Genomic DNA, 23,476 nt, shown 5'->3' on the forward strand with positions numbered 1-23,476 from the left:
GGTTCACAATTTTTGTTTTGTGTTTAATTTAAATTTGTCTAGTTATAGAAACAGAGTAGAGTCTAACTAGTACAGGGAAACTTGTCTTCATAAGAATCCCACCTCAACTGGAACTTTTAAAAATAAGATGTTAATTTTCTCACTGCCAAGTCACAAAAACCTAATATAGTTTGTTCTATACATATTATATAGATCAGAGGCAGGGCCCGCTCTACCATTTTTGCCGCCACAAGCAAAAAGGGCACTCTGACAGTGCCGCCCCAAGAATAGACAGAATGCCACCCCATAGCATGTGCGGCTTCCATTACAGGTAAGGGATGGCACAAGAGAAAAAGTTTGGGGACCACTGGTATAGATATATCCTCAGTCCAGTAAAAATCTATTGCAGTCATAGGAAGTAAAAGAATATTACTGTTCATGTTCATCAATTCATTCTAGCTTTCCAAGATTCACATACAACGTTGAGTGTAATTACTAGGATTGTATGCCCACTCCTTAACTAGCAACTTGTTTCACCTAAAGAAAGTATCAAGCCTAAAAAAGTTAAAGCATTCTATATATAACCAATCTATAAGCAAGATAGCATAGAATAATTTCAAGTGTTCAGTTGAGAACAAAAGATACTCATTCTACATCATTACAAATCTGTGCCTAATGAGTCTTCCTCTCGAAAAATATTTCTAATATAATAAAAAGTTCTGCAGATTGCTAAATCCTATTCCACTAATTCATTTATAAGCACCACAGTCACTTTGAAGTCCAGTCAATTAAAAACACACCACAAAAACAGTTTCAGGTGCTACTAACCCACCTGCCAATGTTGTGGTTTCACAATATCACTGCAATCTCTCCTTCCCCCCTATTGCTATGCTCAAGACCCTCCCAAAGGGGGAAACTAGGTGACCAGATAGCAAGTGTGAAAAATCGGGACGGGGGTGGGAGGTTATAGGCCTCTATATAAGAAAAAGACTCAAATATCAGGACTGTCCCTATAAAATCAGGACATCTGGTCACCCTAGGGGAAACTGACATGGGCCCCAATCCTGCAGACACCTAAAGCTGAGTAATGCAGTAAGTTTCATTAGTACTACCACACGGGTGCATAATTATTTGCAAGAACGGGCATTTGTTAGATAACAGACAGGAAAGAAGAAACTGACTATACACAAAGTACTATCAAGGGTACAAAGTGAAAAAAGAACCACACATAAAAGGAATTTTTTGCCTGTATTTCATCTCTATTCTTAACTGTTGCTTAAAACAGTAGTTAATTTAAAAAGTCAGAAGTGTGATTTTTGGGTTGAAGGTGACACTTTAAGGAAGGCTAACCAAGATTTTCATTTTCTTCTATTGTTAGTACTTCAGGTAGGCAAGACAGACAGACACCATCATCACACAACCAATAAAGGTGCTGTATGGTATGAAACACATACCTACCTTCAGGCAACTGTTCCCAGGAACTAGCGATTAATATGGTCCAGGATAAGGAGTAAGTTACAGCAAGATTAAAAAGAATTCTTTATAGTAGCTATTACTGTTAACGCTACAATGACAGGATACCTTACAGCAAGTTTCTCTTGAGTTTATATACTTTAAATACTTAAAGAAGATAAAAGTGTTGTTTTGTGAAGACAAAGGTTTGGAAAGAAAAATGCCATAACAGGAAATATCCTGATGTGTGAAGAGGCTCAAAACGAAACAAAACAGTACTTATAAGTTTGCCTTCTAAAGAAACTCTACAGTTATATGAGCAGATCCTGAAACTCATACTCATACCTGTAATTTCACTGAAGCCAATTAATCTAAGCATGCATTTACGTAACGGCCATAGGACATATCTCAGATGTTAAAAAAAAAATAAGCCATTTTAATCTGTATCATCTCTTGACCTCTAACCTTAACAGTACAGAGTTTAACAGATCTTGCATTTTAAAATAAGATTATTTTAGTAAAATGATACAGATATAACCATCTTTATACCTTAAAGCTGCCTTGGAAAGGAAAGCTTGATGGTTCAGGGGATTGATGATAGGATATGGAAACTCTGACTTCAAGCTCCTGGTCACTAACTCAACAGCAGGCCAATAGTAGGGTGACCAAATGTCCCGTTTTTATAGGGACAGTCCCATTTTGGGGGATTTTTTCTTATATAGGTGCCTGTTACCCAACAGCCTGGCTAAACAGCTGTCAAATGGTAACAGTTTTTTTATTACTATTGGCTAGGATGACCAGATAGCAACTGTGAAAAAACAGGATGGGGTGGAGGGTAAGTCCAATTCCTACATGACTTCTGTTCCATATGTAAAAAACCACCACAATTAGCATGTTACAGGCAAGTAAGGAACAGGCAGAGCGAACAAATCTTTCAAGGTCAGAGCTAGTTGAGATACACTAGTGAGGCACTGAACTGAAGTATACACTGCGGTTATCTACCTATTCTGTGAATATACAGGACATCAATCTCCATGGCTGAGAAACTATTCATTTCACAAACGCTAAACTCAATTTAAATACACAATATACTTGGAAGATTTACAAGTCACTGTATTTTAGACCACTATAGATCTTGTTTTGGATTACACAGTCCACTTTAAGATGTCGAAATCATTTTGCATGAGTCAGGAAAACGAAGTGATATTTTGAATTAAAGTACTAATATAACTGGTTCAAGAATAACCATGTCATTTGAGGAGATCAATCAAAGCAAATTTCTGAGGACAGTGAACTAGCTTAAAAAAATTCTTTTGTAAATACACCAAATGATAATCGTTTCTTCAACTTCTAATATTTGTAAAACCTCAGTAAATAGATAACTGCTTTTAAATATTGGTTGTTTTGGTGAAAAAAAAGCCAACTTTACTTAGCACTTATGGTCCAAACTTATTTTTTTGTGTTTCAAATACTTTCATGCAGAAATAGGTTCATGAATATCTGGTTCTATGTAATCAGACAGTCACATTCCCCCTTCACTTTACCAATGAATGAAGCAGTATGTTAACGTCTGTATTTCTGTCGTCATCTGTAAGATTAAGAAGAACAAAATAAGGGAGACAGTACTACTATTCACCAAAACACAGGAGCTCTCTCTAGCTGGCATATTAAAAAAATATTTAGAACTTTACTCACAATTCTTCTTAGGATTTATTCACTACTTTCACACAGCATCAGCAAATTTTATCTGTGTGCCTGCCACCAATTTTAAGATGACGTTTTCCTCTCCCTCCCCCCAAAAATACATTCACATCAGTGTTAAAAATAAGAGAGAAGATGGGTGAGGTAATCTTTTATTGTACAAAATTTCTGTTGGTGAGAGAGACAAGCTTCCAAGCTTACACAGAGCTTGTCTTTGGGTAGGGTGAACAGATGTCCTGATTTTGGGGTCTTTTTCTTATATAGGCTCATATTATCCCCCCACCCCCATCCTGATTTTTCACATTTCCTTCTGGTCACGCTATCTTCGGGTCTGGGAGTTTCAGAAGAATTCTGTGTAAACATGAAAGCTCGTCTCTCCCACCAGAGATTTTGTCCAATAAAAGATTATCATCTCATCCACCTTGACTCGCTAATATCTGGAGACTGACATAGCTACAACAACATGCCATAGTGTTAAAATAAGTCATTTATTTCAGTTTTCAAAGTACCCTTGACTAAAGAGTTAATCTGAGATATCAAGGGGTAATTCCAGCATAAGACAATAAACTGAATAGCACCAATTCAGAGTCACACTAGAGATTTGAAGCCAAGGTGAAAACAAACACTAACATTCACTACACAGGATTAAGCTGGTCAGAGGAATGCCCCACACTGCCTACAAACACACTTTAAATTTTAGCCTTTTCAGAGAGATCTAAAAAACTCCAATATTACATTCAAAAATGTTAATGGGAGCCATACATATGACAAAGTTTATAACTCAACTCTAAGGGCTGGTCTACACTACGGGGTAAAATCGATATTAGATACGCAATTTCAGCTACGTGAATAACGTAGCTGAAGTCGAATATCTAAAATCAATTTACTCACCCGTCCTCACCACGCGGGATCGATGTCCGCGGCTCGCCATGTCGATTCCGGAACTCCGTTGGGGTTGGTGGAGTTCCGGAATCGATATAAGCACGCTCAGGGATCGATATATCCCGTCTAGATTAGACGCGATATAATCGATCCCCAAGCAATCGATTTTAACGCGCCGATACGGCGCGTAGTCTAGACATGGCCTAAGGATATTGTTGCTCTTTTTTGTTGCTGTTGACAAAGCAAAGGTTTAAATTAAGTCTCATAATTATGAAGTAATGTACGTGTATAGCTCTTGGTACGAATAAAGCAGTACCAATTCCACAGCTTTCATATTCAGATTTTTATTTTGGTATGAAATGTATTTCGTGAATGCAAATGTAACAGTATTGAAGCCTTAGAGTGGCTACTTTATCCCTGGAAAATTTATGTAGATGTTACGGACTGTGTATCTAGAAGACAAAGTATATGTATAACATTTCAAAGGCTTTAAGAAAAAAAAAATCTGTTTGGGGTGGATTTTTATTTTAAAATTTCTATTTTCCATTCTCTCAGTGTTCAGTTAATCAAAATATTTAATCTTTAACAAAAATAGTTAAAACAATTTTAGTGAAGGAAAATATTGTATTAATATTATGAAATTTTGCATAAAGATGGCTTGTGCCTAAAAGCTTATTATGACAGATTTTTTGTTAACTGTAAGAAGTTAGATTTGTCAATATAATAGTTTAAATATTATTAAACTGAATAGGCTCTGTAGGTAGAGCATTTTAGATCTATAGTTCTCTCATCATTTTTATTATGTTATGTTTTAATATATGAAATTGATTCGTACCACTTTTTAAAAGGATAATATACCATGTTTCACATGTACTGAAAAGTTTAGATGGAACCACTACACCATATAAGCTGCTGTAATAAAGACAGCAAGATTTAGCAGATAGAAAAGGTGGTATTACAGTTAGAATATAAGACATGAAGTCAGAAATATGGACTATTCCCAGTTACTTCCACATACGTCCTGCATATCTGTGCAAGTCACCTACCTTCTTTGTACCTTGGTTTCCCAATCTGTAAAATCCAGATAACACCTAACTCACAGGGGTATTGCTAGGCTTAGCTCATGCTTAAACAATCCACTTGTAAGCAGCTACAGCATAATAGGGTTATAAGTAATAGCCAACAGGGATTTGTCATGAACAATTCATACCAAACCAACCTAATTTCCTTCTTTGAAAGGGTTCCTGGCCCACTGGATAGGGGAGAAGTTGTAAATGTGATGTATCTTTAATATTAGTAAGGCTTTTGGCAGTGCCACATGACATTCTCATAAGAAAATTAGGGAAGTGTGATCTTGATGAAATTACTATAACATGGGTATCACAGTTCAGGGCAACTGCACCTCTACTACCCCTCTGTGGTCCAGTTGAGGGCATTCACTCTAGACTCCAGGATCCTCGTCCATCACCTGTCTTGGGTAGAGAGTTGCAACTCTTTTCCTTCTGACCGGGGTTTTTCCAGGCTGCACAGTTCCCAGCCTACACTGTGAATTCCCCAGCAAGTCAGATGGCCTCAGCAGACCTGTTTTGCCTTTTCCATAGAGACTTTAAACAGCATTATTGCCCACAAGTATGAGTTATCACACAGCTTTTCCTTATCAAGCATATTTATTCTTAAGGTGAAAACATTACAGCAAAACCATATTAAAAACAATACAAGAAGCTACACCCATGCAACTAAGCTTATAAGTGATTACCCCCCTGCCACCTCCAACAAGGGCTCCAGCAAGTGATCCGTCCTTCAAACCTCACCAAGAGTTCCCCCCTCCCGGTCACAAGTTGATAATAGCGGTTACCAAAGAACAAGTACATACAAGAATCTGTGAATCACTCCTTTATATAGTTTGGGTCTTTGGTCTGCAGATACATGAATAGGTAATCAGCCACTCAAGGTAAAATTGAAAGGTTGGGTCTTTGCATAACTGAAGGAGGTAATTTGCATTCACCCCCTCCCACATATTTCCTAGGAACCCCACTTCACTTTTTTCTATTACATTATTTAAAAACAGCTCTTTGAAGTTTATAACATTTCCCCAGGTTTACACTGGCCATGGTCTCTTCCCTAAAAAAGTTACATAAGACCCCACAATAATACATAAACTTTGCATTTTTAATACAATGGACTCCGAAGATACTTAAATTTAATTCAGTAAAGTTTGTCCAGGATACTGCATGCATTGCCATATCTGTCACAGTGGGTGCAAAACTGGCAGAAAGATCATACTCAAATAGTAGTTCTTGATGGTTCGCTGTCCAACTGGGAGTGATGTATCTAATGGGGTCCTGTAGGGGGTCTATCCTTGTATGGTACTATTCAATATTTTCATTGAAGCCTTGGATAATGGAGTGGAAAATATGCTTATAAAATTGGCATTTGATACCAAACTCAGAAGGATTTCTACCACTTCAGAAGACAGGATTAGAATTCAAAATGACCTTGGGAAAAAATGGGAGAATTTGTCTGAAATCAAAGAGATAAAATTTAATAAAGATAAATGGAAAGTACTATGCTTAGGAAGGAAAAACCAAATGCACAAATACAAAATGGAGAATCACTGGCTAGGCAGTTGTACTGCTGAAAAAGGATCCAGCAGTTATAGTGGATCACAAATGGAATATGAGTCAACAAACTGATGCAATTGAGAAAAAGGCTAGCTTTCTGGAATGTATTAACAGGAGTGCCATATGCAAGACATTGGAGGAAATTGCCCTGCTCTGTTTAGCAAGTGTGAGGCCTCAGCTGGAGTACTGTGTCCAGTTCTGGGTGCCACACTTTCAGAAATATGTGGACAAATTGGAAAGTCCACAGGAAATCAACAAAAATGATAAAAGGTTTTTTAAAAACTGACCTGTGGGGAAAGGATAAAAAAAATTGACAAGTTTAGCCATGAAAAAAGGCTGAGAGAGGACCTGATGATAATTTTCAGATATGATAAGAGCTGTTATAACGAGGACTGATCAGTTTTTCTCCATGTCCAATGAAGGCAAGACAAAAAGTAATCTGCTTAAACCACAGCCATGGAGATTTAGATTACATATTAGGGAAACCTTTCTAACTATAAGGATAGTTAAACACTGGAATAGGCATCCAAGGGAAGTTGTAGAATACCCATCACTGGAGGTTTTGCAGAACAAGTTAGAAAAATGCCTGTCAGGGATTATCTAGATAAACTTGATCTTGCCTGAGGAGCAGGGGGCTAGACTAGATGACCTCTTGAGATCCCTACCATGATTCTATGCTTGCTCATAAAGCACCCTGAAATCCTCAAATGGAAGGTATTATTACAAATGAAAGAGATTGTTATTTTTAAACGGTGAAATGACAGGATGAGCTGGCCTATCTTCCCATCACAAACTTCTCCTAAAGTGTCCTTTTATTTCTTGACTTTTTTTAAAAAAAATTTGCATAAGATATAACTCCGGGAAACTTGTATAGCCAATATAAAAAATCGTCTAAACCAAAAAACTGTCCAAGTAGCAATTCAAATAAGCCTCTAAGGTAGAGGTGGCCAAACTGTGGCTTGCAAGTCACATGCATCTCTTTTACTATTAAAGTGCAGCTTGCAGACCCCCACACCCCTCCCATCCTCCACCTACCAGATGTGTTGGGGGGGGAGCTCAGGACCTCTGGATTGCAGTGGGGTGGGTGATAGGGACTTCTACCCAGTGTGGAGGGAAGGGTCTCAGGGCTTCTGCCCTGCGAGGATCACCTGCCAGGGCTCGGAGCTTCAGCAGGAGTGCGGCTGAAGCCCCAAGCCCCCGCAGGTGTGCCCCAGCTCTCAGACTTCTGAAGATTGTCTCATGGGCTCAGAGAGCCAGTAAGTTTGGCCACCCCTGCTCTAAGGGTATGTCTACACTGCACTGTAAACCCGGCTTGTTGACACTGTTTCCAAGCCCTTGCTCAAGCATCCACACTGCATTGCAAACCTATGCTTACAGTTGCTGGTCCTAGGGCTCACAGCTATGCTAACACATCCATACTGCACTACACAGATCTTCTGACTCAGTTCTACAGCTTGAGCAGCATCCACGCTGCAAAATTACCAGGCTTGAACCTGAGCCACAGTGAGACTTGGACTCTGAGTCCATCCCTCTAGCAGGGTCCTAGAAACTGGGTCCTGTGCTCTTGCTAAGCCAAGTAAGGGTGTGTGCATGCGTGTATGAAAGGAGGACTGAGTCAGAGCCCAGGCTTAGTGTGATGTGTTCACATACCCTAAAATTCTAGAACTTTGCCAGCTCAAGCCACCATTCTCAAAAAAAGACCAATGGGAACTTTCACAGCACACTGTGAATGTTAACAAAAAAAAGGGGGGGGGAGGGCTTTTTGGCCCATTGGAGAAAATTAATTTCCAGAGATGATAATCCTTCATTAAGAACACTCTGCTTCTAGATCTCCAGTATTCAGTATGGTAGGTGTTCAGAAAGTTTCACAGGTCATCCCCAACTACCGTGGCAGAAGGTGAGAAGAAAGTGGTCTCTGAGATAGCCAGAATCCATGTTATATAGAGTTTTAGCAACAACTTCAATTCCACCAAGAAAAACTGATAGCTACTGAAGTCTGAGAGCAGTGTGTAATATGCTTCATAGAGAAGCACTAGCACTGAAGCATCTGAACAATTTTCAATGGTATCCCTACGTAGACAACATCTCAATTTTTTATTTTTTTACTATACACACACACACACACACACACACACACACACACACACACACACACACACACACAGAGTTGAACTGTTTTCCCCTCTAACTAGACTTTTTTGTAGATGGGAATGTTTTTTATTTTACTTTGTACAGGTCTGTCGCATCTTACACGCATTTAACATGCGCGATTTCAACTTTACGCAGTTGGCAAAAACAACAAAAAGAAAAATAACAATTTTAATACTTTATAGTGTGGGCAATTCCGCCTACCATTCAACTCAATATAATTTTGACTATATGCGGTTTTCACTTTACACACTAACCACGGAACAGAATCCCCACGTAAGATGAGACTGGCCTGTACTTGGAGCTTTGATTCTCCTCCCACCCACTCACTCTACTCCATGCATTAACAGAAATAGCCACTGCAACTGTCAAACTACACTAGTGCTACAGATAAATACACCATTGCTCCAGTGGTAGAATCTGACATGGTAGCTCAAAAATATATAAAGCTCTCTCATGACGCAGTATATATTCAGTAAGTTATCTAGTCAATGTAGTAAACAGACACAGTAGCAGTGACTTTGCCAACCATCAAGATTTATGGAAAAGAATACTCCTTGATGGCTTACTGTTAGGATTATACAGCATCACAGTACATACTTTTTAGTATTCAGTATTTACTTACTAAGATATGAAAGTGTGTTTTCTTCTGAGTTTCAAGGAAATATAGTCATTCTACTTTAAAACTAAGGTAAAAATATTATTTTAGTAGTGATCAAAAAAATTTTCAATATTTCAGTTAAGCTGAAGATAAAAATATATGATTCTTGTACAATATTCTATGCAATACTAACAGCATTGTAAGACACTGTTCTTACAGTAAGGTCAAACAAAAGTGATCTGAAAAATGTCCTGTTCGAGACAACGTTCTAAAAACCTTGAAGAATTAGTTCTTTGGGATTATTTTTAAAATGTTACACATAATTAGAAAAGATGCCCTCACAGAACAACTTGCCAAGAGTGCAGGTGACAAGTTTCTATTCATTGCCAAAATGAGTATAATGCAAACAACAAAAAAATAGGGAGAAGTAAATGTGATTTTTTTAAAATGTTCAATTTAAGTAATAAAGGTATTAGAAATGTAATCATAATTTCCCCAGAGGATTTTAAACAAAAAATAGATTCCATATAAAGTCTTCCACCCCATCTTTAAATTCTCCTGTTTTCATCAGTTTAACTGACCTTTAACATCACTTTAACATGCAATCTGAGTATTGATTTTTGAAACCATCAAGGCTACCACCTTCCCTTCCCCCTCTCTTTTTAATAGTTTCTCTGACTAAAAGTCTCAAATTATTTTAAGCCATAAAAGGACTAAAAAAACAATAGCAGAAAAAATGCAAGTTTCTTATAAAATGTACTTGTCTTGAATAGAAGCACAAAGCATCATTGTAACAGACATTAAAGTTGAAAACTAGGTTTCTCTGCTATTCAGGTAATATGCATACTGAAACTTTAAAAAAATTGCTGTTTATTTTGGTTTTTGGCAAATCCAAAATGCACTATGGAATGTAAATTCAATCATATGTTTAATTACAGAGGAAAACAATTCAATTAAAATGTTTCACACAATCAATAAGGAGAGGCTTAGTTAGTCCATAATCAAGCACTGTAACCAAAAGACCATTATTACAATGGGTACTATAGAACTAGTCATTCACATTCAGCATGAGCTGCAGGTGCTCAGCATCTCTTAATTTTTTTATTTTTAAATCAGGCCACTATTTGAATTATCATAGGACCCAGGAGCCCAAATCATGGACAAGGACTCCACTGTGCAAGGTGCTGTACAGACACAGAACAAAAACACAGTAATTTATTTGAAAATGTTGGTCTTAGTTACTGCATAACCTGATGGCTTAGGCCTCTTCAGGGAAAGTTTTCACTTGCCAGTACTGAGTAAACAAGTTTATTTTATCCCCCAAATCCTATTCTATATTGTATTAACTCACCATCTGATCTGTGGAGAATCAAAGCTTTCACTTAAAAAAAATTAAGTTTCACATCCATAAGGAATAGACGTTAATTTTCCAAATGTGAATGTAGACAACTTAGTATTGTCTTTCTGATCTACAGAGAACCCTAATGTTCCTGGTGTTGTTTATAGCTTTCCCCAAGCAACAGCTAGAAGAAATTCACTGATTCTTGTCAGTTTCACTATAGCAGTTTCCTGCTACAGCTTGGAAACGCTACCTGCCGCATCAACAGTAGGCAATGGAGCTATGCAGATGGGAGAAGGAGGATCCAAAACCAGAGGCTGGATAAGTAGTTAAGCAGCAGCAGCACCCACACATCTTCTACACAGAAGCCAGGAACCAGGAATTAAAAGGGTAACGCAGCCCCCTCCCCTGCAGCCTATAACAGGCTCTGAAGGGCAGGTTAGAAGTGTGAGCCATAAGCGTCCCACTCAGAACATCCCTCTCCCTTGCAGCTGTCCAGGACCGGGGTGGGGGCGGGAGCGGGGGCAAAGGAAATCCATATGAAATTGCACATCCACTAGCCAGAGACTGATCTGAAAGATGGAGGCTTGGAGCAGAGTCAAGGGAAAAGCCCCTCCGCGACCGGGATCCCTGCGCCTTTCCCCCTCCCCGCAGCTGAAACTGGGGAAGGGTTTTCTCCCCGCTGGGGGTAGGCGGGGGGCTGCGCCTGGAGCTCCCAGATGCTCCCAGCGCTTCCTCTCCGCCCGCATCTCTCCTGTGGGTCGCTCCCTGCCAAGGAACAACTGGTCCATTTCCCTAGCGAGGGAAGCCACAAATCTACCCCGGGTGACGCGCGGAGGATTTCCGAGGCAGCCGCCAGCACCGACCCGTCCCAGCCGGGGACGGGCCAGGATCCCCGCGCCACCCCGCCCCCCAATTGCCCTCAACCAGGATTACCTCAGGGGCAACCGGGAGCCGACACACCCTCGCCCCGGCGCCGCGGGGAAACCAGCCCCAGCCCCAGCCCCAGCCCGCCCCGCAGCGCAGCGGCCGCTCACTGCCCAGGGCGGGGGAGCCCAGGGCCGCGGCCCCGCCGTTACCGGGCAGCCCGGGGAGTTGACAGGTGGGGCTGGGGCTCCCCCTCGCCGCGCGGCCCCGACACTCACCCGGCTCCGGCAGCTGCGGCTCCACCGCTGTTTTCGTTACCACCCAGCAGCGCTCGCCACCCCCTCTTTCGCTCTATCCCCGCTCCGCTCTCAGCCTAGCCCGCTGCCCGCCCCCGCGGACTGCATTGACACAGCCCCACACCAGTGGGAGAGAGCGCAAAACGGCAGGAAGCCACGCCCCCCATGAAGCGGCCAATGCGAGCGGGCTATTCCTCCGCACGGGCGGGCTGGGAGGGGCCTCACCCCCTCCCTCCGGCCGCTCTCCTATCTCGACCCCGCCCACCGCGCGGACAAGCTCGGTTGACTCTGCAGTTCCTGAGCAACCAGAGCCGGGGTGCGGGCGGCTGGCTGACAGCTGGAGCCTGGGGCGGGGGGAGGGTCCGAGCCGGAGCGGGAGGGGGAGGAGCAGCAGCGGGGGTCGTGACAGGAAGGAGGTGGCAGCAGCAACAAGGGGGGGCGAGGGGAGGGAGATCCTGATTGCGAAGATGGGGAGCAGCTGCTGTCAAGAGCATGCAACATCCCTGTGACACAGACAGGTTGAGACCAAGGGCGGTGATCTTCGGGAGGCAGCTTGGGTTTGTGTAGGACTGTTTCTAGGGGCTGGCTGTCAGCTGCTCCTGGGGAGGCAGAGCCCTCTCTGAGGGTTGTCTAATTCAGAAGGGGTTTTAATCTCTCCCCGCTCTCTTGAAATCGTTGCACTACATCTGTTTTTGCAGGCGAACTATTACACGCGTAACACAGAGACGCATAGAGCTGCAAGAATCACTGGTGTGGTGAAAGGCAAGAAGAGAGGCTGGGGGGCAGAGATGGAGATTCCCGTCCCTCTGGATTTGCAGGACAGTCTGTGGGTTAAATCTCCCTCTTTTCCTCAGCTCAATTGTCAAATGGTTCAAACGGGGAAAACCGATTCTAAAATACCAGCATTGCTAATCCATTAGCATTCAAAAATCATGAGTCGGTTTCAAAACAAAAAAAACCATGTGCCGGCTTTAAAAATCATGAGATTCTTTAAAATAATAATACTCTGAGCCCTTTTTACATATCTTCTGCTGTTTGATTCACCTTTTCCAGCTTTTCCCTGCAAAGCATCTGAGCTAGAAATGTACTCTTAAAAACACTGAAGCTGAGAAAATCACAGATTCACGTGATTCCAGGAGCCAGGGCTATCAAAAAAAACCCCATAAAATATTACAAGAATAATGGTAAAATTGCAAGGGCTGCCAACACGTACTCTCCTGGAGATGCAACATGGAGGAGTAAGGCTGTTTAGTACCTGTTGTTTGGTTTGAGTTCCCTCTCTCATACAGTATCTTATAATTGTATTTACCTAAGTGAGAGATCATTAGTGGACAGTCATCTTGGGACTGAATTATGTTTGTGGATTCAACATAGCAGATAAAGAGAAATGCATCTGTTTTTTTGTGGTATTGCTAAACAGCAACTTACAAACACTTGCAAAAAGAAATTACTCAGATACTAGAGAGATGAGGGCCTTATAATTACTTAGCTAAATGGACCAATCAATAGAAACCTTTCAAGAACAGGGGAATCCCCTATCCAACTGCATTAGCCACTGTTCAGTTCTAGATATAACCCTCATCATACACAGTCCTCCACCCTGAAACATACAGTGTATTGCAGTATCAGAGATAGATCACATTATCCATAGTCATGAACATAATCTGAACTGATATTCAAGCAAAAACATGAAACTAATTCCCAGAGAGTTGTACATATGCTGTAGCATTTGCTACTCTGGACTCTATTGGTGTATATTTATAAACCCTTATTATCTCAACGTCTCTACAGATTCCAGGATACAGGATGCTTCTGCCACCACTGAAAATGGTGATAAATGAATGTGATGTACATTAATTCTTAAAAGAAGTAGATGCGTTTCCTGTGACATATGCTTATAATTAAAACAAATATTCTGTCTTACTGTGTTTCATTTTCTCTTTAATACCAGGCCTGATTATAAGTGTAGTAGCACAATCACTATGAATTCTTGTAAATAGTCATGGAGTGCCATACGCTACTGAGCCAAAAACAGAGTGGAGAACTGTCATTTGTTGTTGTGCTTAGTTATCTACACAATAATAATTTCTATTTTTAGAATCAGATGCTTCTCAAAGGGAAGTGAATTTTCATGTTTAGGGGTAAAGATCAAATATGATTACGGTAAACATTGCCAACCTCAACCCTGATCTTACAATGAACTGTGCCCAGGTACAACTTTGTGTCTTCTGGAGACCTATGGGGGCAGGGAGAGTACTTTGCACAAAACTGATTCAGGATTGGGGCCCTGGCTTGTTTTGGATAGGGTTGTTTATATATAAAAAAAAAAAAAATTCCCCTCTCACCCCTATGGGTGGTTGTGTCTTCCTCACCTCGGTCCTCTACCAGAGGCCTGGGAGTTTGAGGGTTCTGCGCAGTATCTTAGCTGTTCCTAGCACTGCGCTCTTCGGAGAGAGCTCTGATGTTGTTCCTGGGATCTGTTGGAGCCACTCACCAGCTTAGGAGTCACAGCCCCGAGTGCTCCTACCACCACTAGGACCACTTTGGCCTTCACTTTCCACATCCTCTCGAGTTCCTCTTTCAGGCCCTGGTATTCTCCAGCTTTCATATTTCCTTCTTCCTGATGTTGCTGTCACTTGGCACTGCTATATCTATCACCACCGCTGTCTTCTGGTCCTTGTCTATTACCACGATGTCTGGTTGATTGGCCAGTACCTGCCTGTCCGTCTGTGATCTGGAAGTCTCACAGAATCTTAGCCCTGCTGTTCTCCACAACCCTTCGTGGATCTCCCATCTGGTCTTGGAGGGTCTAGCCCCATACGCTGTGCAGATGTTCCTGTACACAATGCCAGCCACTTGTTGTGCCGTTCAGTGTATGCTGTTCCTGCCTGCATCTTACATCCTGCCACTATGTGTTGGACTGTCTCTGAGGCCTCTTCTGCACAGTCTGACCTTGGGTCCTCTCTAGTGTGGTAGACCCTGCTTCAATGGATCTTGGGCTCAGTGCCTGTTCCTGTGCTGCTATGATCAGTGCCTCAGTGCTGTCCTTCAGTCCAGCTCTTTCCAGCCACTGGTAGATTTCCCAATGTCAGCCACCTCAGCTATCTGTCGATGGTACATCCATGCAGGGTCTTGTCTTGCCATGGCACTTCTTCTGCTTGGTCTTCCTCCATGTCTGCTGCTGCCTCAGGCATTCTCTCAGCAGCTCATCTTTGGGGGCCATTTACTGATGTACTCCTGGATGTTCCGGGTTTCGTCCAGGACAGTGGCTTTGACACTCACCAAGCCCCGCCCGCCTTCTTTCCGCTGGTATACAAGTCTCTGGGTGTTGGACTTGGGGTGGAAACCTCCGTGCATTGTTAGGAGCTTCCGGGTCTTCACATCGGCAGCTTCCATGTCTCCTTGGCCAGCTCACTATACCGGCAGGTATCTGATGACCGGCAGGGCGTATCTGTTGATTGCATGGATCTTGTTCTTCCCACTGAGCTGCTCTTCAGGACTGAATTATCCTTTGGTGATACTTGGATGTTGCTGTCTTCCTTGCCTCCTCATCATGGTTTCCATGTGACTGTGGACGCCAAGGTACTTGTAGCTGGTCTGTATGTCTGCTATGTGGCCGCTGGTAGTTCCCATCAGTCTTGCTATTCCCGTCTTCACTACCATCCGGCCACACTTCTCCAGTACGAATGACATCCCGATATCCTCACTGTAGATCTGCGTCGGTGATTAGCGAGTCGATATCTCGTTCATTCTTAGCATACAGCTTATGTCATCCATGTAGAGGAGGTGGGCTGATGGTAGTTCCACTCCTGAACTTGTACCACATAGCCAGTCCTTGTGATTATCTGGCTGAGGGGGTTTAGCCTATGCAGAACAGCAGCGGGGACAGTGCATCACCTTGGTATATGCCACACTTGATGGCCCTTGTGCAAGTGCCTTGAGTTGACTTCGTGTTGCTTCCATAGTCCCACTGAGTTCTTGAGGAAGGTCTTAGTGTTCTGTTGACTTTGTATAGCAACCAGACATTCACAGATCCACGTGTGCGGCATTGGTCGTAGTGCTTCCTGTAGTCAATCCAGGCTGTCTCATTGGTCTGTCTAGATCTTGAGTCTTGGGCGACTGCTCTATCTATGAGCAACTGGTGTTTTGAGCCTCTGGTGTTGTTCCCAATGCCCTTCTGAGCTGTGCTCATGTACTGGCCCATATGGTCCTGTAGCTTGCGGCTATGATGCCTGATAGGACTTTCCATGTTGTTGGGAGGCAGGTTATTGGTCGGTAGTTGGCGGTTCTGTTCCCTTGCAGGGGTCTTTCATGAACAGCACTGTCCTTCCTTGTGTTAGCCAGTTGGGTGGGAGCCTGCTGCTAGCAGCTGGTTTATCTGTGCTGCTAGGCGTTCATGCACTGCTGTTAGTTCTTTAGCCATAAGGTGTGGATCATGTCTGGTCCAGGTGCTGTCCAGCTCTTCATGTTCTTGACCCGCTGCTGGATGTCTGCTACTGTGATGTGACTGGTTTCTTTCGGGAGATTGCTGTGCTCTGTTCTCAGGTCCTGCAGCCATTGCACTGGTGTTATGATCTTCTCTTTTCTCCATATGTTCTTCCAGTATGTTCAGTTTCTGCTGCTGGTGGCTCTGCTTGATTGTGGTGTTGCACTGCAGTTGGGAGTACACTTTGGATGGTTCTTGGAGAACAGGGCATTATTTTTTTGGCCTCTGCTTCTCCAGTGATCTCCTTCCTGGTAGCCATGCTTGAGCCTTTGTTAGCAGTCTTAGGCTTCAGATGGAGTCAGGCCCTTGTATTTTTTCAGTAGCCGAGTCTTATCCTAATCTCTACACCCTTCTGTAGTTCCACCAGCTGACTAACTTCTCTCCGAGCGCCTTGATCTTATCCTCCAACCTCATTTTCCAGGTGGTACATACTGTGTTCCTCTTTGATCGTGTAGCCAAAGCATCTCCAGGATTACAGCGGCTGTAGCGTATACCAGTTCATGGTTTGAGTTATGGTGTAGTAGGTTGTCATGAGGCTCTATTGGCATCTTAACATACTATCTGATGGTACTTCTCCCCTGAGCCTTGGTAATCGGTCTCGAGGATTGACTGTAGCTAGTTTCTCCGATCTTATGCCTCATTATCAGCTGCTGTGCTCTGCAATGGAGGGGGTGCAGTGAAGTTTCAGCTTCGGGCTGCACATCCACTTGTCTTCCAGGTCTTCTTGAGTCTGGGATGTATGTGGAGTTGGTCTATCTCAAGCTGTGAGAGCGGCTTCCTCTTTACTATGCTTGAAGCGATTGGGAACTAGTGTTTCTCAGTAGTTGTGGATTGTAGGTCTTTTGTATTTATAATTATGAGCTGTCAAGCAATTAAAAATAATAATCACAAAAACATTATTCACACTGTATAATAATAGATACCATTTATTTAAAATTTTTAGATTGTTTTCTAATCATTTCAATATATTGGTTTCATCTACAAACAGAATGACAAAGCTACAGTGCTACAATTATATTTATTTTTAAATACAGTTATTTGCACTGTAAAACAAACTAAGAATAGATTTTTATTTTTCACCTAGTACAGTACAAGGTGCCAATTTGTTTTAATCATGAAGTTGAACTTACAAATGTAGAATATGTACAAAAACTGATTCAAAATAAAACAAGGTAAATTTTAGAGCCTGGCAAGGTTCCACTCAGCTCTACTTCTTGTTCAGCCATGGCTCCGACAACAACATCTGTTTACATTGCAGGAATAACACTGCTGAACTGCTTCTTGTTTACACATGTTCTCATGGCACTTTGTGCCTAGCATCGCAAGATATTTGCCAGATGTTACTAAAAGTGTCGTATTGTCCTTCATACTTCAACCACATTCCAGGGGACATTTGTCCTACGTGCTGATGACGGTTCTATGCTTTGATAACGATCCAAAGCAGTGCAGACTGACACAGGTTTCATTTCATTACTGTCAAATGCCACAGGCAAGAAGTTGATTTTCTTTGTTGGTTGTTTCAGTCTCTGTCAGTTTCACATGAGTGTGCGTCTTTTAAGACTTCTGAAAAGTCATGCTTACACGATCCCTCTCAGTTTTGTGAGGCACTTCAGATTCTTAAACATTGGGTCAGTTGCTGAGCTATCTTTAGAATCTCATATTGATACTTCTTTGTGTGGTCAAATCTGCAGTGAAAAGTGTTCTTAAATGAAAAACATTTGCTGGGTCATACGGTCCAAGCTGCCTATAACAATAACATATGTGGCAGGACTTTAGAATAAAAGACAGAGCAGGGGACCTAATAACTCTTCCCCAAGGAGTTCAGTCACAATTTAATTAACACATTTTTTTTAATTAGCATTAATCAGCATGGAAACATGAAGGGGCATATGAATGTTTAGCATATCTGTCACATAAATACTTTGCAATGCTGGCTACAAAAGTGCCATGTGAATGCATTTTCTCACTTTCTGTTGTGAATGAGAAGAGGGCATCACCTGTAAATGTAAACAAACTTGTTCGTCTTAGTGATTGGCTGAACAAGAAGTAGGACTGAGTGGATTCGCAGGCTCTGAAGTTTTACATTGTTTTGTTTTTGAGTGCAGTTATGTAACAAAAAAAATCTACATTTATAAGTTACACTTTCACAACAATGAGATTGCACTACAGTATTAGTATGAGGTGAACTGAAAAATACTATTTCTTTTACCATTTTTACAGTGCAAATATTTGTCATGAAAAGTAATATACACTTTGATTTTAATTACAACAAAGAATACAATATATATGAAAATGTAGAAAAATATCCAAAATATTTCATACATTTCGATTGATATTCTATTGTTCAACAGTGTGATAAAAACTGTGATTAATTGCAATTAATTTTTTTATTTGTGCTTACTTTTTTTGAGTTAATTGTGTGATATGTGTGTGTCTATATATATCTAAAGTAAAATGTGTACTACAGAAGATAGAGCACTTTGCTATGAAACTTCAATGTCATTCAACTATTGCCTGACTAAGGCTGACAAAGATCAGGCCCATAATACCATATGCCTCAAACCAAACCATGCATCATAGGTTTAAGCTTATAACTGAATGGCTTTTAGGCTTTCTTCAATATTTTTTCAGAGCATATCTCCCTCATTCTGTGGTTATACTCTGAAATACGAGTGTATAACAGTTTCACCCTGCAGTTCCATGTTTCCAGATTTTACACTTGCACCTTAATTTTATTAGTGCAGTGTGAGCTAGAAGAGAATCCAGCTCACTCACACAGAACAGTAATGGCTTTGCAGTGATAACCAGAATAAAATATAGGAAAAACATGGTTTAGTCAGTAAAATAAGCAGAAGTGACTCTGAATACAGACAGGGAGCAAATCTTGTAGAATAAGAAGGTGTCATTTTTAGTCCTTTTTCTTACCGTAGCTTCTCTTTGATGAGACAGCAAGAAGGAATAAGGAGTTTGGGTCTCCTCAGTATTTGTTTTTTCAGTGGAGAAGAGAAATGCAGACTGTCTCACTCCAGAAAGTCTTTGAAAACAGCACAAAACTAGGAGAAAGCTGGCTGTAGGCCTCCTTTTTGGCCCCATGATCTTCACTTGCCCCAGTGCCAGACTTGTCCCCAAGCATACATTATTAAAGCAGCACAGGGGCTGTTCTAGAAACTGAGGGAATTACCTAGTCTTATATGTGCCCTGTCCAATGGGGGCCAGGAGTGCAGAAGAGCCATTATAACAACTCTACCCCTGCTGGGGAATGCTCCACTCGCTGAATCCACCAACTTTATGAAGTTTTGTGCCACAAAATCAGTACAAAGTCACCTTTGACTGGAGTTTCTGGCCCACTGGGCCCTTATCAAGTCCTTTACATCTTTGCCAAGTAGGGGCAAAACCATAGGCGTAGTTTGATTTCTGTATTTGAGAGGGGTAGCTCTAGTCAGGCCAACGTTGCCACATGTGGGGGAGGGGAGGCAAATTTCACACCTGCTCAAGGCTTGCAGTTTAGGGGGGCAAACATCCCCCCTCCCACCACGTACCTGCGCCCATGGTCAAAACTGACGTAAGCATCAATGGGAAATTCTGAATTAGTAGCATTTTACATCCACTTTCCACAGGTATAAATGACTATATGAGGCACAAGACAGTCATGCCTATTTCCTTTTAGAAAATCACCTGAACAGACATGAAATCAATAGGAGTTAGCCTCCCCTTAATGAAAACTGCAGGAATTGGCACATGATCATGAGCAAATTATTCACTACACTGTCTTGCTGTGAAACTTCATTTCAAACACAAGAAACAGAATATGAAGAAGTTAATAAATATAGTTCCTTCTTCAGAGTCTTAGGAATAAACAATTCAACAACAAGGAAGCTTTTATTCTTATTCTCTATGTTCTGACTGCTGCCTTCACTGGGCCCAGACCCTTAATTTGGCAAGCACTCTTATAAAAAGCACTCAACATCTTTTTGCATGCCATTGTTAGACTTTTAATGTATGTAGTATATGCAATTAATACTGAGGGCCTGATCCTCAGCTTGTATAAAGTGGCATAGCTCCATTGAAATCCCTGAGCTTTTTAAAAATTTCTGTTCAAAATATGTATTTTAAAATACACTATTTGCATGTATTCTTGAATTGGGTCATTGTATTGTGATGATAGACCTGATCAAAGAACTTGGTCTTATGTCTCCCAAGGGGGCTATTTCTACACAGATGTCTAGAAACTAGTTAATTCCTCATTATTTTACTGGTGGGTAAGGGGAAGGTGTCCCCCACACTTGGCAAAATGGTAAGGAATTCAGCCCACAGGATCTGCACATTCCTGAGATCTGACTGGATTGAAAGGGATCCAAGAGAGGCCAGGGTTTTCTGCACAGATGTTCAGCCCACTGGCAGACTGCTAAGCTTCCAAGCCAGGATGGCACTTATTGGTGAGGAAAGGTTTCACAGCATGAAAGAAGAACCTTTGCAAAATAATGCTGAGTCATTCAGCCATACAGTATTTCCCACTGGTTTGTCCTATGGGACTTGTAGGACAAGGGAAATGAATATTGCTCTGAAGATGACTGTTTTCTGGCCCATCCATGGATCTAGATTTCTTGAATCTTTAGGAGGAGGATAGAAGAAGTGTCAGCTGTGATGCCATAGAGCCAGACCACACAGCATTCAGGATTTGCACCATCTCCCTAAGGATGTGTGTATGTTTTGAGTTGCAGAAACATAGAGGAGCATTTGGGCCTTCATATTTTGATTTATTTTGTTCAGTTGTAGTTCTATTGACTCTGACCTCAACCTACTTTTTTTCTTGTAATTTATAATTTTTATTGTAATACTACAGTGTAGTATTTAGGAAATATTATCATACTGAGATGTGATGAGAACTACCCAGGGATATAAATCATAATTTGCATCATCTCCTACCAAAGTTGATATGATTCTTCCAACAGAAATACAGATACTAATTGGATTGTTCTGTTAGTGCTTCTGAATGCAACACAATATATTAATTTCACAAAGAAAAGAGTTTGAGGGATGAAGCTCCAACATTTGTTTCTAGACTCTTTTGTAATCTTAAATAATATGACAATTCTAAAAGCTATATTGTGACGCATGGCTAGACAGAGTTAAACAATGTGCCGGCTGAATGACCCAAAGCCCACCTTTAAAGTCATGGTAGAAAATTAGGGTTGTTCATGCTAAATAGGCTAGAACTTTGAAATGCAAACCTATATTGTTAGGAGTAATACTAATTATATGTATCTTAGATGCTACCCATAAACAGACAGTTCCTATCTGTCACTGTAACTATTGATTCAGAGATCTAAAGGGAATGTTATATTTGGATGAATGTTGGGTAAAATAATGTCATTATCTATATGTCTCTTTGAAGTTTGTAATAAACTGCCTAATGGATAAATTGCCCTATGTTAATTTGTGTAACTAATTACTAATGGTGTTTGGAAAGCAAAAGGTTACATCAAAAGCATATTGTTTAGCCAGGACAATGTGGTCAAGTGGATGCTGAAATACTGTATAAAAAGACCCTTGGGTCCTGAGCCTGTTTATCTCAGATCTGCTTAAGCTTCATCAGGGGAAGTTTGAGTCAGAAGACTGAGGTTCCAGTTATGCTGGTACGCCCCGAATATGATATTTAGACATTGGACTATAACCTATGAACCATTTCTGAAAGAACTCTTTGCAGCTACAAAGCTCACCATCTATGCTATGAATCTGAACCTCATTGGATTGAACTCGTGGCTGTATGCATATTGATCTTTTAACCAGACTCTCTATCTTGTGTTTTTAAAAAAAAATTAGTTAATAAGAATTGGCTGTAGCATGTATTTGGTTAAGATCTGAAACATTCATTAACCTGGGAGGTAATGTGTCTGATCCTTTGGGACTGGTAGAACCTTTTCTTTTATATGATGAACTAAGATTTTCAGAAATCCATCATATTTGATTTCGGAATCTGGATGGAGGCCTGAGGCTGGATCACTTTAAGGGAACTGTGTTGTTTGGACTTCTGAGTAACCAGTAAGGTAATAAAGAAGCTGTGTTATGCTGGCTTGGTAAATGTAAGTATTGGAATATCCACCAGTTTTTTGGGGTTTGTCTACCCCATTCTTTGCAGTTCACCCTAATTGAATGACCACAGCTGGCTCCCACTAGGACCCTGATCACATATATATTTTAGAAATAAAGTTATTTATTATAGAAATGGACTTGATTCGTTCTTACAGATCCAGTAGAGTAGTGGTTTTCAAACTGTGGGTTGCGACCCAGTACCAGTTAGAAGTCCCATCAGTGATGCTGCCCGTCTAAAGCAAGCTAGCTCCTACCCATCCCAGAAGCAGCCAGCATCAGGTCCAGCCCCTAGGCCGGGAGAGAGGGGGCACGGGGCTTTGCGCATTGCCCCGGCTCCAAGCACCTCATTGCATTCCCATTCGCACCTCCACCTAGGAGCCGGAACTGATGCTGGCCACTTCCGCAGTATGGTCCATGGTGCCAGGACAGGCAGGAAGCCCCCCCGCGGCGCCGCTGACTGGGACTGCCCCAGGAAAGCCCACGCCCCAATCCCCTGCCCCAGCCCTGAGCCCCCCTGAACCCAGAGCCCCTTCCTGCACCCCAAACCCCTCATCCCTGGCCCCACACCAGAGCCTGCACCCCCAGTCCAGAGCCCAGACCCTGAACTACTCATTCCTGGCCCCACCCCACAGCGCTCACCTCTGCACCCCAACCTTCTGCCCCAGCCCTGAGCCCCTCCCACACCCCAAACCCTTCATCCCCAGCTCTGTTGGGTCACGGGAATTAATTTTCTTCAACTGGGTCTCCATAAAATAGGTTTGAAAACCACTGAGTAGGGTGTAGTATACATCCTCTGTGGCTAAATAGCCATCTGTGTCCCAAGAAGAAATTCAGTCCAGAGGACAATTAATAGTAGTCCTAGCCCAGCAGAGTGGGCACTGCAGTTATTTAGCACCACTGAATTCCTGTTCCAGGCCTGTATCCTCAGTCCTGCAAGCAGAAGTCAGGGGAGTAGGCAATGAGTATGTCTCAGTGTGCATGAACTTCCTTTTTGAAATAATCAGTCGTGTA

At 41.8% G+C, this 23,476-nt stretch overlaps 1 protein-coding gene across 3 annotated transcripts in view; it reads right to left on the reverse strand.

Moving 5' to 3' along the window:
* The window catches only part of CDKL5 (cyclin dependent kinase like 5), a 244,224-nt gene extending 232,241 nt beyond the window's left edge, over positions 1-11,983 (reverse strand). For all 3 annotated transcript variants that reach the window (XM_032763401.2, XM_032763402.2, XM_032763399.2), the window contains exon 1: positions 11,869-11,983. The gene's annotated coding sequence lies outside the window, so the exon portion shown is untranslated. The remainder of the gene's footprint in view (positions 1-11,868) is intronic.
* Positions 11,984-23,476: the final 11,493 nt, after the last annotated feature.

The sequence above is a fragment of the Chelonoidis abingdonii genome, chromosome 1 (genome assembly GCF_003597395.2).
Source record: "Chelonoidis abingdonii isolate Lonesome George chromosome 1, CheloAbing_2.0, whole genome shotgun sequence".
Classification (NCBI taxonomy): domain Eukaryota; kingdom Metazoa; phylum Chordata; order Testudines; family Testudinidae; genus Chelonoidis; species Chelonoidis abingdonii.